This window comes from Oncorhynchus keta, chromosome 6, assembly GCF_023373465.1.
Source record: "Oncorhynchus keta strain PuntledgeMale-10-30-2019 chromosome 6, Oket_V2, whole genome shotgun sequence".
NCBI lineage: Eukaryota > Metazoa > Chordata > Actinopteri > Salmoniformes > Salmonidae > Oncorhynchus > Oncorhynchus keta.
Genome location: NC_068426.1, coordinates 20,444,121 through 20,458,347, shown reverse-complemented (window position 1 = coordinate 20,458,347; position 14,227 = coordinate 20,444,121). Strand labels below are relative to the sequence as shown.

The 14,227-nt window shown below is 41.9% G+C and overlaps 1 long non-coding RNA gene across 1 annotated transcript; it reads right to left on the bottom strand.

The window, feature by feature from the left end:
- Nucleotides 1-8,883: 8,883 nt before the first annotated feature.
- Nucleotides 8,884-11,310, bottom strand: LOC118385655 (uncharacterized). The gene is made up of 4 exons (XR_004826073.2): nt 11,215-11,310; nt 10,936-11,105; nt 10,763-10,824; nt 8,884-10,077 (listed from the first exon to the last, which is right to left on the bottom strand). It is a non-coding gene; the product is annotated as an uncharacterized LOC118385655 (long non-coding RNA).
- Between the last annotated feature and the right edge of the window lie 2,917 nt (nt 11,311-14,227).

The window sequence follows — 14,227 nt, the reverse complement described above, 5'->3', positions numbered from 1 at the left end:
ACATGACGCTGTAACTGGGCCCTATGGCAAGCAGATGAGTAGAAGGATACTGGACAAGAGGTGTATGAGTCACAGAGAAGGGAAACTGGCATTACCTTATCCTCATGCAATTAGACATCCTGAACAGACCACCTAATAATTGATTGATATTTATTTTGTATTCATTTCTGCAACAAAAGAATACATGAATACTGGGGCGGCAGGGTAGCCTAGTGGTTAGAGCATTGGACTAGTAACCGGTAGGTTGCAAGTTCAAACCCTTGAGCTGACAAGTTACAAATCTGTCATTCTGCCCCAGACAGTTAACTTGCTGTTCCTAGGCTCTCATTGAAAATAAGAATTTGTTCTTAACTGACTTGCCTGGTTAAATAAAGGTAAAACAAAAAATTCTGCTTAAAGTCCAAGTTTTCAATGTTGCACTCCTGGACATGTTATGTGGAGACATTTACCAGTGTTGTTGTTAGACTACCATATTATTTTGATTTACTTTTCTGCTCTCTTGCAGACCAGTATTTCTACTCTGCTCATCTATCACACCAGTGTTAATTTGCTAAACTGTAATTACTTTGCTACTATGGCCTATTTGTTGCCTTACCTCCTCACTGTGTTGTTGTTTGTGTCACACTGCTTTGCTTTATCTTGGCCAGGTCGCAGTTGTAAATGAGAACTTGTTCTCAACTAGCTTACCTGGTTAAATAAAGGTGAAATAAGTTGTTGTTTTTTAAAGTTATTCTTTATTATTCACTTGACTTGAAAAAAGACTAGCAGCTCATTAGGGTCTCTGCTCTTCAGGCATGGGGAAGACATCAATTGCATACTACTCCTGTCATTCTCCTCGTTTCCTTCTCAAAACTCATTGGATGAGAAAGCCAGAGGTTCTTCCCCTCTGACCTCCAATGTGTGTTAAGAAGCAGACGAGGAGTATGCAATTTAAATCTTTCCATAGCCTTCATATCAACAGCACTTGACCTTTCACCTTAACCTAGCCCTAGATCAGTTCCATTACATTAAACATAAGAGTTATTGGATGAAGACATCCTTTGTTCGGGGGAGTTTTGTTAAGAGGCCCGACTCTCGGTTTGAACATTAACGCACATCGCTTGCGGTACGGTTTCGGAAGCATAAGGATCTTACCTTACATATCAGCGAGAAAATAATAATAAAAATAAAAAAAGGTTAAATTGATACATATGGGTCCCACACAGCCATATCTCCAAGTTACAGCATGTATTTACGGAAGACAGACAGAAGACCTGTGCTAATTGGCTATCTAGCATGATCCGATGATGCATGATGTCACTGAAAAATACTGTCGGCTGTAACTTTGATAAAGCCGGTTAAAACACCGTACAGTAAGTGTATATTTTGCATTTATGAAATTATTTTGATGTGATATGAAAGTAATATGCTTTATGTTTCTAGAACTGTATTGCAATTTAGAATCGATTCACGTCTAGATCAATGCCGGCCGGTGGCACCTTAGCAATGGTTGGAATGGAATAAATGGAATGGTATTGAAAACAAACACATGGTTTCTATGTGTTTGATACCAGTCTATTCACTCCATTCCAGACATTATTATGAGCTGTTCTCCCCTCAGCAGCCTCTTGTGGTTTAGATGGAGTATTTGGCTGTTTTGGCTGCCAGTGCCAGAATACCTCTGAAATAACATAAAATCTTTGGACCCCAAAGAGTAACAGTATGCTCCTTAAGAGTACATCTTGGGAGAACCTTGACCTATATGCAAGGCACAAGTCCTGAGTGGGACACAGCACACAGAGGATGAGACAGTTGTTCTTGAGGAGAATTCTTTCCACAAACCACAAACTTGGGGTGGCAGGGTAGCCTAGTGGTTAGAACGTTGGCCTAGTAACCGAAAGGTTGCAAGTTCATATCCTCCGAGCTGACAAGGTGCACATCTGTCATTCTGCCCCTGGATTTTGAACATTTTAACTACAGAAAGTAGGTGGGAAAGACATTTTAAAAAATCCCTTCTGATTTGAATGTAAACTGTGTCCTGTGCCCCATGTTGCATGGGCTGCAGCCCCACTGGTCCCCGCCCCAGCCCCTGACTAACCTCCTTTGTCTGTGGCTCCTCCTTCAACAGACTGTAGAAACTAGGGCTGTCCCTGACCAAAAAAAATCGTTGGTCGTCTGTTCTTTTGACCAATCGACTGGTTAAAATGTTAAAACATGTGTTTTTCCATATACAGTATACAGTATAACCCTATGTGTTTTAATAAAATCCATTATATGTAGGCTACTGAGCTTGTATGACGCTTTAAGCACACTGATCAAATAATTACGACACACAAATGACTCCAGAGAGAGCCAGAGATCAAGATAGCCTAACCAGAAGAAAAAAAACTGTTCCCGGAGCTCCTCCTCCCGCTGCTGTTAGCCTTCCCAGAGTCTGTCATTATACTCCCGGAGCTGCTGGTATTAGGCTACACCAGGGTTTGGCAACCTTTTCCATTTGGAGTGCCAATTTATCTTACCAATTCACCCGATCTGCATGCCAGTTTATGATTGTCATATGCACATTTTTGTGGAACAGTTTATTTTATAATAAAGTCTTCTTATCTCAAAATCATTGTCATATGAGTCATCAAAATGATATCTGAATATAAATGAAAGTTATACAAATCTAAAAGTGAGTTATATTGCCAACTATGTAAAACTTGCTTGCATAAAGCCAACAAAGAAAAACATGGCAGCCTGCAGGTAGAAAATAAATCACATTGCCTGTCAAGGAAAATGAAACATTGTATCAACTATCAACTTGGCAGCAGAAGCTTGTGCTAACAAACTTGCACCATTGTATGAAATAGTCTGGACCCTCAGAGTATAAGGCACCATTGAGCTCTGGACAGACAAAGATGTAGGCTATTTGCGCATGGGATAAGAAGTATTCAGGTAGGTCTATTTTACATTTCCACCAGATCAGAGCATTAAAAATGTTTCCCTTTCATACCAAGTGGTTATCAAAAGGGAGAGAGCTGGATTTTTCAAATAGGCTACATTGACAATAGTTCCTCATTCTCATTGTACAGTTGAATTCGGAAGTTTTACATTCAAACTTGTTTTTCAACCACTCCACAAATGTCTTGTTAACAAACTATAGTTTTGGCAAGTCGGTTAGGACATCGACTTGTGCATGACACAAGTAATTTTTCCAACAATTGTTTACAGACAGATTATTTCACTTATAATTCACTGTATCACAATTCCAGTGGGTCAGAAGTTTATATACACTAAGTTGACTGTGCCTTTAAACAGCTTGGAAAATTCCATAAAATTATGCCATTGATTTGCACCTTTCGCACCAAAGTACGTTCATCTCTAGGAGACAGAACGCTTCTGATAATTGAGATAATTTGAGTCAATTGGAGGTGTACCTGAGTATGTATTTCAAGGCCTACCTTCAAACTCAGTGCCTCTTTGCATGACATCATGCAAATCAAAAGAAATCAGCCAAGACCTCAGAAAAAAAGAATTGTGGACCTACACAAGTCTGGTTCATCCTTGGGAGCAATTTCCAAACGCCTGAACACCGTGGGACCACGCAGCCGTCATACCGCTCAGGAAGGAGACGCGTTCTGTCTCTTAGATATGAACATACTTTGGTGCGAAAGGTGCAAATCAATCCTAGAACAACAGCAAAGGACCTTGTGAAGATACTGGAGGAAACCGGTACAAAATTATCTATATCCACAGTTGCTGCAGGAGGGACTGGTGCACTTCACAAAATAGATGGAACATTATGTGGATATATTGAAGCAACATCTCAAGACATCAATCAGGAAGTTAAAGCTTGGTCACAAATTGATCTTCCAAATGGACAATGACCCCCAAGCATCAAATCAAATGTATTTATATAGCCCTTCATACATCAACTGATATCTCAAAGTGCTGTACAGAAACCCATCCTAAAACCCCAAACAGCAAGCTGACCCTAAAACCCCAAACTGACCCTATCCCCCCGACACATAAACTACTACAGCATAAATACTGGAGGCTGAGACAGGAGGGGTCAGGAGACACTGTAGCCACATCCGATGATACCCCCAGCATACTTCCAAGGAATTGGAGTGGCCATCACAAAGCCCTGACCTCAATCCTATAGAAAATTTGTGGGCAGAACTGAAAAAGCGTGTTCAAGCAAGGAGGCCTACAAACCTGACTCAGTTACACCAGCTCTGTCAGGAGGAATGGGCCAGAATTCACCCAACTTATTGTGGGAAGCTTGTGGAAGGAAAACCGAAATTTTGAAGGCAATTCTACCAAATACTAATTGAGTGTATGTAAACTTCTGACCCACTGGGAATGGGATGAAATGAATAAAAGCTGAAATAAATCATTCTCTGCTATTATTCTGACATTTCACAATCTTAAAATAAAGTGGTGATCCTAACTGAACTAAGACAGGGAATCTTTACAATGATTAAATGTCAGGAATTGTGAAAAACAGTTTGAATGTATTTGGCTGAGGCATATGTACATTTCCGACTTCAACTGGATATAAAAGCAGACTTTGTTTACTTGCTGTTTGAGGTGAAGAAAAAATTACTCTGAGAAGCTCCACAGCTCATTAGTGGTGGTGACTATCAGAAACCCCAAATGGGCACATTTATAATCCTACATTTGCGCACAGGCCAGGTAGCCTTGGCGTACTTCTATGTGTAATCAGCTGCGCATCTTTACTTAACATTGACATGAGCGTCCAAACTAAATGCTTTTTATGATCGCTTTGAGGCAATCAACACTGAAGCATGCATGAGAGATTGTAAAATGGCACCGGAAGAAATGGCAGCAGTTTTACGGGCGCCCAACCAATTATGCTATTATGTGGGGGGTTTTGCATTATTTGTAACTTATTTTGTACGTAATGTCTCTGCAACAGTATCTTACGGCAAAAAAGAGCCTCTGGATATCAGGACAGCGATCACTCACCTCGGATCAAATAAAGATTTTTTCTTCAACAAGCAAGACGCACAGGACATTCTCCAAACACCCGACAGGGCCAACATCCCCGTTATTTGCAAGAGGAAGTGACGCAGGTACAGAGAACAAAGAGCCGGATGCCTGGTCAGAACCCAGAGAAGGAGACTGGGAAAGCTGCCGTTACCGTCAATACTACTCGCCAACGCGCAATCATTGGACAATAAATTAGACGAGGTACATCATGAAAATCCAACCAACGGGACATCAAAAACTGTAATATTCTATGTTTCACGGAATCGTGGCTGAATGACAACATGGATATTCAGCTAGCGGGAAATACGCTGCACCGGCAAGATAGAACAGCACACTCTGGTAAAACGAGAGGGGGTGCGGTCTGTGCATATTTGTAAACAACAGCTGGTGCACAAAATCTAAGGAAGTCTCTAGATTTTGCTCGCCTGAAGTAGATTATATTGTGATAAATTGCAGGCCACACTACTTGCCTAGAGAGTTTTCAGCTATACTTTTCGTGGCGGTTTATTTACCACCACAGACAGATGCTGGCACTAAGACCGCACTCAGTCAGCTGTATAAGGAAATAAGCAAACAGGAAACCACTCACCCAGAGGCGGCGCCAGTTCTACCAAATTTCCATCAACATGTTAAATTTGCAACCAGAAGGAGAAAAAAAAATCTAGATCACCTGTACTTTACACACAGAGACGCGTACAAAGCTCTCCCTCGCCGTCCATTTGGTAATTCCGACCACAACTCTATCCTCCTGATTCCTGCTTACAAGCAAAAATGAAAGCAGGAAGCACCAGTGACTCGGTCTATAAAAAAGTGGTTAGATGAAGCAGATGCTAAACTACAGGACTGTTTTGCTATCACAGACTGGAACATGTTCCGGGATTCTTCCGATGGCATTGAGGTCAGTTGGTAGAGCATGGCGCTTGTAACGCCAGGGTAGTGGGTTCGATCCCGGGACCACCCATACGTAGAATGTATGCACACATGACTGTAAGTCGCTTTGGATAAAAGCGTCTGCTAAATGGCATATATTATTATTATTATTATTATAATCACAGCCGCATATATTCCCCCAAGCAGAGCAGACACAACGACGGCCCTGAACAAACTTTATTTGACTCTATGCAAACTGGAAACCATATATCCTGAGGCTGCATTCATTGTAGCTGGGGATTTTAAGAAGGCTAATCTGAAAACAAGACTCCCTAAATTCTATCAGCATATCGATTGTGCTACCAGGGCTGGTAAAACCCTGGATCATTGTTATTATAACTTCCGCAACGCATATAAGGCCCTCCCCCGCCCTCCTTTCGGAAAAGCTGACGACTCCCATTTGTTGTTTCCAGCCTATAGACAGAAACTAAAACAGGAAGCTCCTGCTGTCAGGTCTGTTCAATGCTGGTCCGACCAATCTGGTTCCACGCTTCAAGATTGCTTCGATCACGTGGATTGGGATATGTTCCGCATTGCGTCAAACAACAACATTGATGAATACGCTGATTCGGTGAGCGAGTTCATTAGCAAGTGCATTGGCGATGTCGTACCCACAGCAACTATTAAAACATTCCCAAACCAGAAACCGTGAATTGATGGCAGCATTCGCGTGAAACTGAAAGCCCGAAAAACTGCTTTTAAACAGGGCAAGGTGACCGGAAACATGACCGAATACAAACAGTGTAGCTATTCCCTCCGCAAGGCAATCAAACAAGCTAAGCGTCAGTATAGAGACAAAGTAGAATCTCAATTCAACGGCTCAGACACAAGAGGTATGTGGCAGGGTCTACAGTCAATCACGGATTACAAAAAGAAAACCAGCCCAGTCACGGACCAGGATGTCTTGCTCCCAGGCAGACTAAATAACTTTTTTGCCCGATTTGAGGACAATACAGTGCCACTGACACGGCCCGCAACTAAAACATGCGGACTCTCCTTCACTGCAGCCGACGTGAGGAAAACATTTAAACGTGTCAACCCTCGCAAGGCTGCAGGCCCAGACGGCATCCCCAGCTGCGCCCTCAGAGCATGCGCAGACCAGCTGGCTGGTGTGTTTACGGACATATTCAATCAATCCCTATCCCAGTCTGTTGTTCCTGTTCCCAAGAAAGCTAAGGTAACTGAGCTAAACGACTACCGCCCCGTAGCACTCACTTCCATCATCATGAAGTGCTTTGAGAGACTAGTCAAGGACCATATCACCTCCCCCCTACCTGACACCCTAGACCCACTCCAATTTGCTTACCGCCCAAATAGGTCCACAGACGATGCAATCTCAACCACACTGCACACTGCCCTAACCCATCTGGACAAGAGGAATACCTATGTGTGAATGCTGCTCATCGACTACAGCTCGGCATTTAACACCACAGTGCCCTCCAAGCTCGTCATCAAGCTCGAGACCCTGGGTCTCGACCCCGCCCTGTGCAACTGGGTACTGGACTTCCTAACGGGCCGCCCCCAGGTGGTGAGGGTAGGCAACAACATTTCCACCCCGCTGATCCTCAACACTGGGGCCCCACAAGGGTGCGTTCTGAGCCCTCTCCTGTACTCCCTGTTCACCCACGACTGCGTGGCCACGCACGCCTCCAACTCAATCATCAAGTTTGCGGACGACACAACAGTGTTAGGCTTGATTACCAACAACGACGAGACGGCCTACAGGGAGGAGGTGAGGGCCCTCGGAGTGTGGTGTCAGGAAAATAACCTCACACTCAACGTCAACAAAACTAAGGAGATGATTGTGGATTCAGGAAACAGCAGAGGGAACACCCCCCTATCCACATTGATGGAACAGTAGTGGAGAGGGTAGTAAGTTTTAAGTTCCTCGGCGTACACATCACAGACAAACTGAATTGGTCCACCCACACAGACAGCATCGTGAAGAAGTCGCAGCAGCGCCTCTTCAACCTCAGGAGGCTGAAGAAATTCGGCTTGTCACCAAAAGCACTCACAAACTTCTACAGATGCACAATCGAGAGCATCCTGTCTGGCTGTATCACCGCCTGGTACGGCAACTGCTCCGCCCACAACCGTAAGGCTCTCCAGAGGGTAGTGAGGTCTGCACAACGCATCACCGGGGGCAAACTGCCTGCCCTCCAGGACACCTACACCACCCGATGTCACAGGAAGGCCATAAAGATCATCAAGGACAACAACCACCCGAGCCACTGCCTGTTCACCCCGCTATCATCCAGAAGGCGAGGTCAGTACAGGTGCATCAAAGCAGGGACAGAGAGACTGAAAAACAGCTTCTATCTCAAGGCCATCAGACTGTTAAACAGCCACCACTAACATTGAGTGGCTGCTGCCATACATGTAAAAAATGTATCACTAGCCACTTTAAACAATGCCACTTAATTTAATGTTTACATACCCTACATTACTCATCTCATATGTATATACTATACCTCTATACCACCTACTGCATCTTGCCATCTTTATGTAGTACATGTATCACTAGCCACTTTAAACAATGCCACTTAATATAATGTTTACATACCCTACATTACTTATCTTATATGTATATACTGTACTCGATACCATCTACTGCATCTTGCCTATGCCGTTCTGTACCATCACTCATTCATATATCTTTATGTACATATTCTTCATCCCTTTACACTTGTGTATAAGGTAGCTGTTGTGAAATTGTTATGTTATATTACTCGATGGTTATTACTAGATTGTCGGAACTAGAAGCACAAGTGTTTCGCTACACTTGCATTAACATCTGCCATGTGTATGTGACAAATAAAATTTGATTTGTTTTGTTGTAGTAACAACGATGAGACGGCCTACAGGGAGGAGGTGAGGGCCCTCAGAGTGTGGTAACATAACTACTTTCAAAAAATAGAACTTTAATGATTTTTTTACAAAACATTTTATTTTAATTTTTGTTTAGCTCACATAATATAATTTAAAAGTATGCATTACAGGGTCTGTAATAGAATAAACATGTCAAAAACAAACCGAGACAGTAATTAAGAAATGCATTTTTATAGCCTCACACTCAGCTTCCAAAATATTTTTTACAATGGTGCGGGAGTGCCAAGATGGAGGCACTGTGGCTTCAAAACAAATCATTGGTGTGTATTCTGTTAGAAGGTGACCATTTTGGGGACCATGCTGTCTTGAGCAATTGTTTTGGGTCAAATCTGCTCAGAAGTTATGCTTGTTTCTCTGTATCGGTATTTGTTCATTCAAATTTGACCGAATATTTATAGAAAGTTATTCCACTGCAGTAATATATTTTTTTGTTTGCAGTTTATTCTGTGTTTGGAGAGATGTTTATGGTGGTCCAAGCAGTATATTGAACCCGTTTTCCATTGAGGTGATTGTCTTTTGTAAAAAGCACTGTAGCATTTTATAAAGTAAGAGCCATCCAAGTGAAAGGAACTGAGATATGTAAATGTCACACTATGGAAACCGGTACAAAAATAGAAAGCTTTATTTTGATAAGTAATCTTGCCCAGCAGCCGGCTCTATCTCTGAGCAGTAGCAATTCAGCATAGGGACGAGGTTAGGAGTAATAACACAAATACACAATAAATGTCACATTTTCAGCTGCAGAATGTTAGGGCTACACATTACAATACATGATAATCTATTACATAAAACAACCGTCAAACCACTTCAAATACAAAATAGTCTGAAAATTAGACAAAATACTGTGAATTCATCAAATACAATGCATTAAATAAAGGTAATTGATTACCATATTAAAATCAAGCATGTTGATACATTACATCCCAAAATGGCAGTACTAAATTATGATTATAAAGGCTGTAGACTCTTGTGTGTCCATTCTAGACAGTGAGGCACGTACGAATGATACCAGTTAAGACAGATATGGAGGCTCGTGTCAGTCACAGTTCTTTCCACTTTTGAAATCCACTTTCATTTTTCTTCCCATCTCCCTCTCCTCTTCCAATCTTCTCTGACGTGTGTATCCCCTGTGTCCTATAATTGTACGGTATCTGTAATCATGGTAGGATCCACATTGATGTATAAGTGTTTAGAAACATATTCTATTCTTATTTACAATAAAAGTGACTCCAAAATTCTACAATACATTACTTACCATTAATTTCTGTTGGCCAAAATAATCTGAAACACAAACAAAACAAACAGCAAATGCATCCAACAAGTTCGTAGAGTCACAAGTTTGATCATTGTGTGCTAAGAATATGGGACCAAATAAAAAACTTTCAAACACTTTAATACACATACAGTGAAAAAGTATTTGCCCCCTCAGATTCTCTTTTTTTGCATATTTTTTTAACTAAATGTTATCAGATCTTCAACCAAAATCTATTATTAGATGGAACCTGTTTTGTATAATTAACAAAGTTATGCAACACCCAATTTCCATGTGAAAAAGTAATTGCCACCTTACAAAATAACTGGTTGTGACAATTTTAGCTGCAATGACTTCAACTATATGCTTCCTTTAGTTGTTGATCAGTCTCTCACATCACTGTGGAGGAATTTTGGCCCACTCTTGAATGCAGAACTGCTTTAACTCAGGAATTCATTGTCACTGTCCGAATTACTTTTGGAGCTCACTGTATGTACGAAAATATCCTCAAATAAAAGCTGATTATCTGAACTGTCACCTCATTTAAAATAAATCCAAAAGAAATCCAAAATGCTGGAGTATAAAGCTAAATTAAACATTCTAGCTTCACTGTACAAATACATACGTAGGGAAGTGCATGTGTGCCTTTCTACAATATCTATTTACAGTAGCCTATCTACCTAACATGAACCATGTACATGTATGTGCACTCACAAGTAGGTCACTCTTGGTTCCGACCAGGTTCATTCTCCCTCATGGTCTCCTCTAACCATTGCCTGTGAGAGATAAATAGACATTTAATTTTAGATACAATTTGACTTTGATCATTCAGATTTATCTTTGTATTGTGCTCACTCTTGATTTCATAATCTATTAAATAAACTTACCTTGCAGGGTCTTAATGTCTGCCATGTCAAACAGCAACAGTGAACCCCCCCAGGGATTCCATATTCTACTCTACAAAGGTATTTCACTGGCTGTCTCGGTTTTACCCTGAACTCCTCTGTAGAATGCTGAATCGATGCATTTTAAATGTTCCTGGCCATCTGTGTCCCAGCTATGTAGAGGAGGGGGAAAAATGATTACCTGCATACAAGTAAATAAGTATAATGTCTCTAATCAAATAATAAAGCACAAAATCAAACCAGGCCATGACCCTCTCTCACATCTGAAGGGAGAATGGAGCTCCTGAGAGCTCAAAGCTCTCAATCTCAATCTCAAAGTCACCTCCAATGGTGGCCTTGTAGTCTCTGGTAAATATATCTTTGAGAACCTGAAAGTGCAGCACAGAATATACAAGCATGTTAGGAGGCGGTTTACCACCTAAAAGGAAGATGAAATGTTAACTGCCTCGTTCAGGGGCAGTGCGGCTTTCCCGAGCCACTAAAACACTATGATAGCTTTGAGTTGGTCCAGATGGCCAGTTGGCTGGTAAGCAGGCTGATGGTGTGTTGTTTAGGTACCTTTGGTAATTTGGATATGACCTTGTCTCTGCTCACAAGTGCATCATCCCGTACCTCGTCTCCTGCATTATGGTAGAGCTGTGTGATGATCAACCTGTGAATGAGAATCCTGGCCATGACTATTGCAATGTACTGAATAGCTACACTATATATACAAAAGTATGTGGACACCCCTTCAAATTTGTGGATTTAGGTTAGGTGTATAAAATCGAGCACCCAGCCATGCAGTCTCAAAAGATAAACAGCAAACAAAACATTGGCAGTAGAATGGCCTTACTGAAAAGCTCAGTGACTGTCAACGTGGCACTGTCATAGGATGCCACCTTTCCGACAAGTCAGGTTGTCAAATTTCTGCCCTGCTCGAGCTGCCCCGGTCAACTGAAAGTTCTGTTATTGAAGTGGAAACAGATCAACAATGGCTTAGGAGCTAGGTGGTAGGCCACACAAGCTCACAGAGTACCGAGTTCCAAACTGCCTCTGGATGCAACGTCAGCACAATAACTGTTCGTTGGGAGCTTCATGAAATGGGCTTGCATGGCCGACAGCCGCACAAAAGCCTAAGAACACCGTGCTCAATACGAAGCGTCGCCTGGAGTGTTGTGAACCTCGCCGCCATTGGACTTTGGAGTAGTGAAAATGCTTTCTCTGGAGTGATGAATCAGGCTTCACCATCAGGCAGTCAAATCTGGGTTTGGCAGATGCCAGGAGAACGCTACCTGCCTGAATGCATAGTGCCAACTGTAAGGTTTGGTGGAGGAGGAATAATTGTCTGGGGCTGTTTTTCATCGTTCAGGCTAGGCTCCATAGTTCCAGTGAAGGGAAATCTTAAAGCTGCAGCAGCCTCAACACCGTTACTTCAGCGACTCTGTCCAGTTGGTCAGAAAAGTATGGTAAGTTACAGAGTGAGTGTCTTTTATAACTGCATAGTTGGTTAGCCAGCTAAGTGCTAGATAATGAACTGCAATTATCATAAACCATTCTTATCTAGCTAGTAGTTACATATGTCTACATATGTCTAGCTAGTAGTTACATATGTCAGATGTAAAGTAAGCAGGACTGTGGCATATCAGAAACAATGCAAGCTAGCTCACATTAGCTAGATCCCGCTAGCTAGCAAGCTATTGCCTACAGATGTAACGCGGAGGTGAAGCCTACTTTCTGAATTAAGCAATAGTTGATACTTTCATTTAGCTAGCTAGCTACCTAGGCTAATCACCCTATTTGAAGCAGTTTGGCTGCAAAATTATTCTGGCCTCACAGGCTGCATCTGGCTAAGCTAGCAGCTAACTATAGTCAAATCAAATCAAATGTTATTAGTCAGATGCGCCAAATACAACAGCTGCAGACCTTATAGTGAAATGCTTTCAACGGACACATTTTGGGGCTGACCAAATGCAATAGTTTTATATGAACAACTCATTTACATTGTTTTATTTTAAGATAACAAAACACACATTTTTTTCATAGCATGTTTGTCATGTTGGTCTTCGTATTTTTACTAACTTTGGTGATTACTTAAACATCCAGACAAATATACTTGGAGTTTATGATTTTAAAGGTCTAAAATCAATTCAAGTGTCATGTCTACAGTGAATATGTTTGTGTTAATATATATCATACAGGTTTCTCACCTATACCCCAGACAAGATTAAAGAATGGGACAAAGTGAATATAAGTCGGCGCTTGTGTCCGTAGCAGTTTGTATGAATTTGACTGGTTACATACAATATACTGTATGTCAACAGAATGACTGCGAGACAGAGAGACTGTTGTTGTACTCCCAGGTAAGGGCCTTGCTTCCGGAACCACTGAAGACCCCAGAATTGAGTCAGGAAGCTTGAAGAAGATGTGTGTCACCATCCAAGCCCATGTCACAGCATGCAGTGGCCTGATAGGGAGATGACAAATACATGATGTACCTTTCATCACCAAAGCCATGTTCACTGCACAGGTTGCTGAACAATTCAACCCTTTTGTTAGTGTCAATGATATGGAAATTCACATGAGAAACTTAAGTTCATAAGCATTGACTGTACTTTTTCATTTATTTAACTAGGCAAGTCAGTTAAGAACAAATTCTTATTTACAATGACGGCCTACCCGGGCCAAACCCAGACAGTGCTGGGCCAATTGGGAAAGGGGGGAACCTAATCAGTTGTTCAACTGAATGTATTCAACTGAAATGTGTCTTCTGCATTTAATCCCACCCTTCTGAATCAGAGAGGTGCAGGGGGCTGCCTTAATCAACATCAGCACCTGGGGAATAGGGGGTTAACAGCCTAACCACTAGGCTGCCACCCCCCATGTGCAACGCCCAATGGGGCTCCCAATCACGGCCGGATGTGATAGAGCCTGGATTCAAACCAGGGACTGTAGTGACGCCTCTGGCACTGAGATGCAGTGCCTTAGACTGCTGCGTCACTCGGGAGCCTCTAGGGTCCTATGCCATGGCCATCTCAGTCACCTGATCTCAACCTATTAGCAGAGGTGCATAAAGATGGCGGCCCCCATGCACTTATCACAAATTCCTCATTTTGTTAGTTTGCTTAATTGTACATTGCTCTCCGTGAGTCTTTTTTTGTATGGACATTAGCAAAGTATACATACATGATCCCAATTTTTGCTTCTAGACACAAGCGATTTGGGGGAAAAACGTTGTTATAAAACTCAGTGGATAGTGCTAAAACAATGACATCATATCTGAATTCTGCCATCT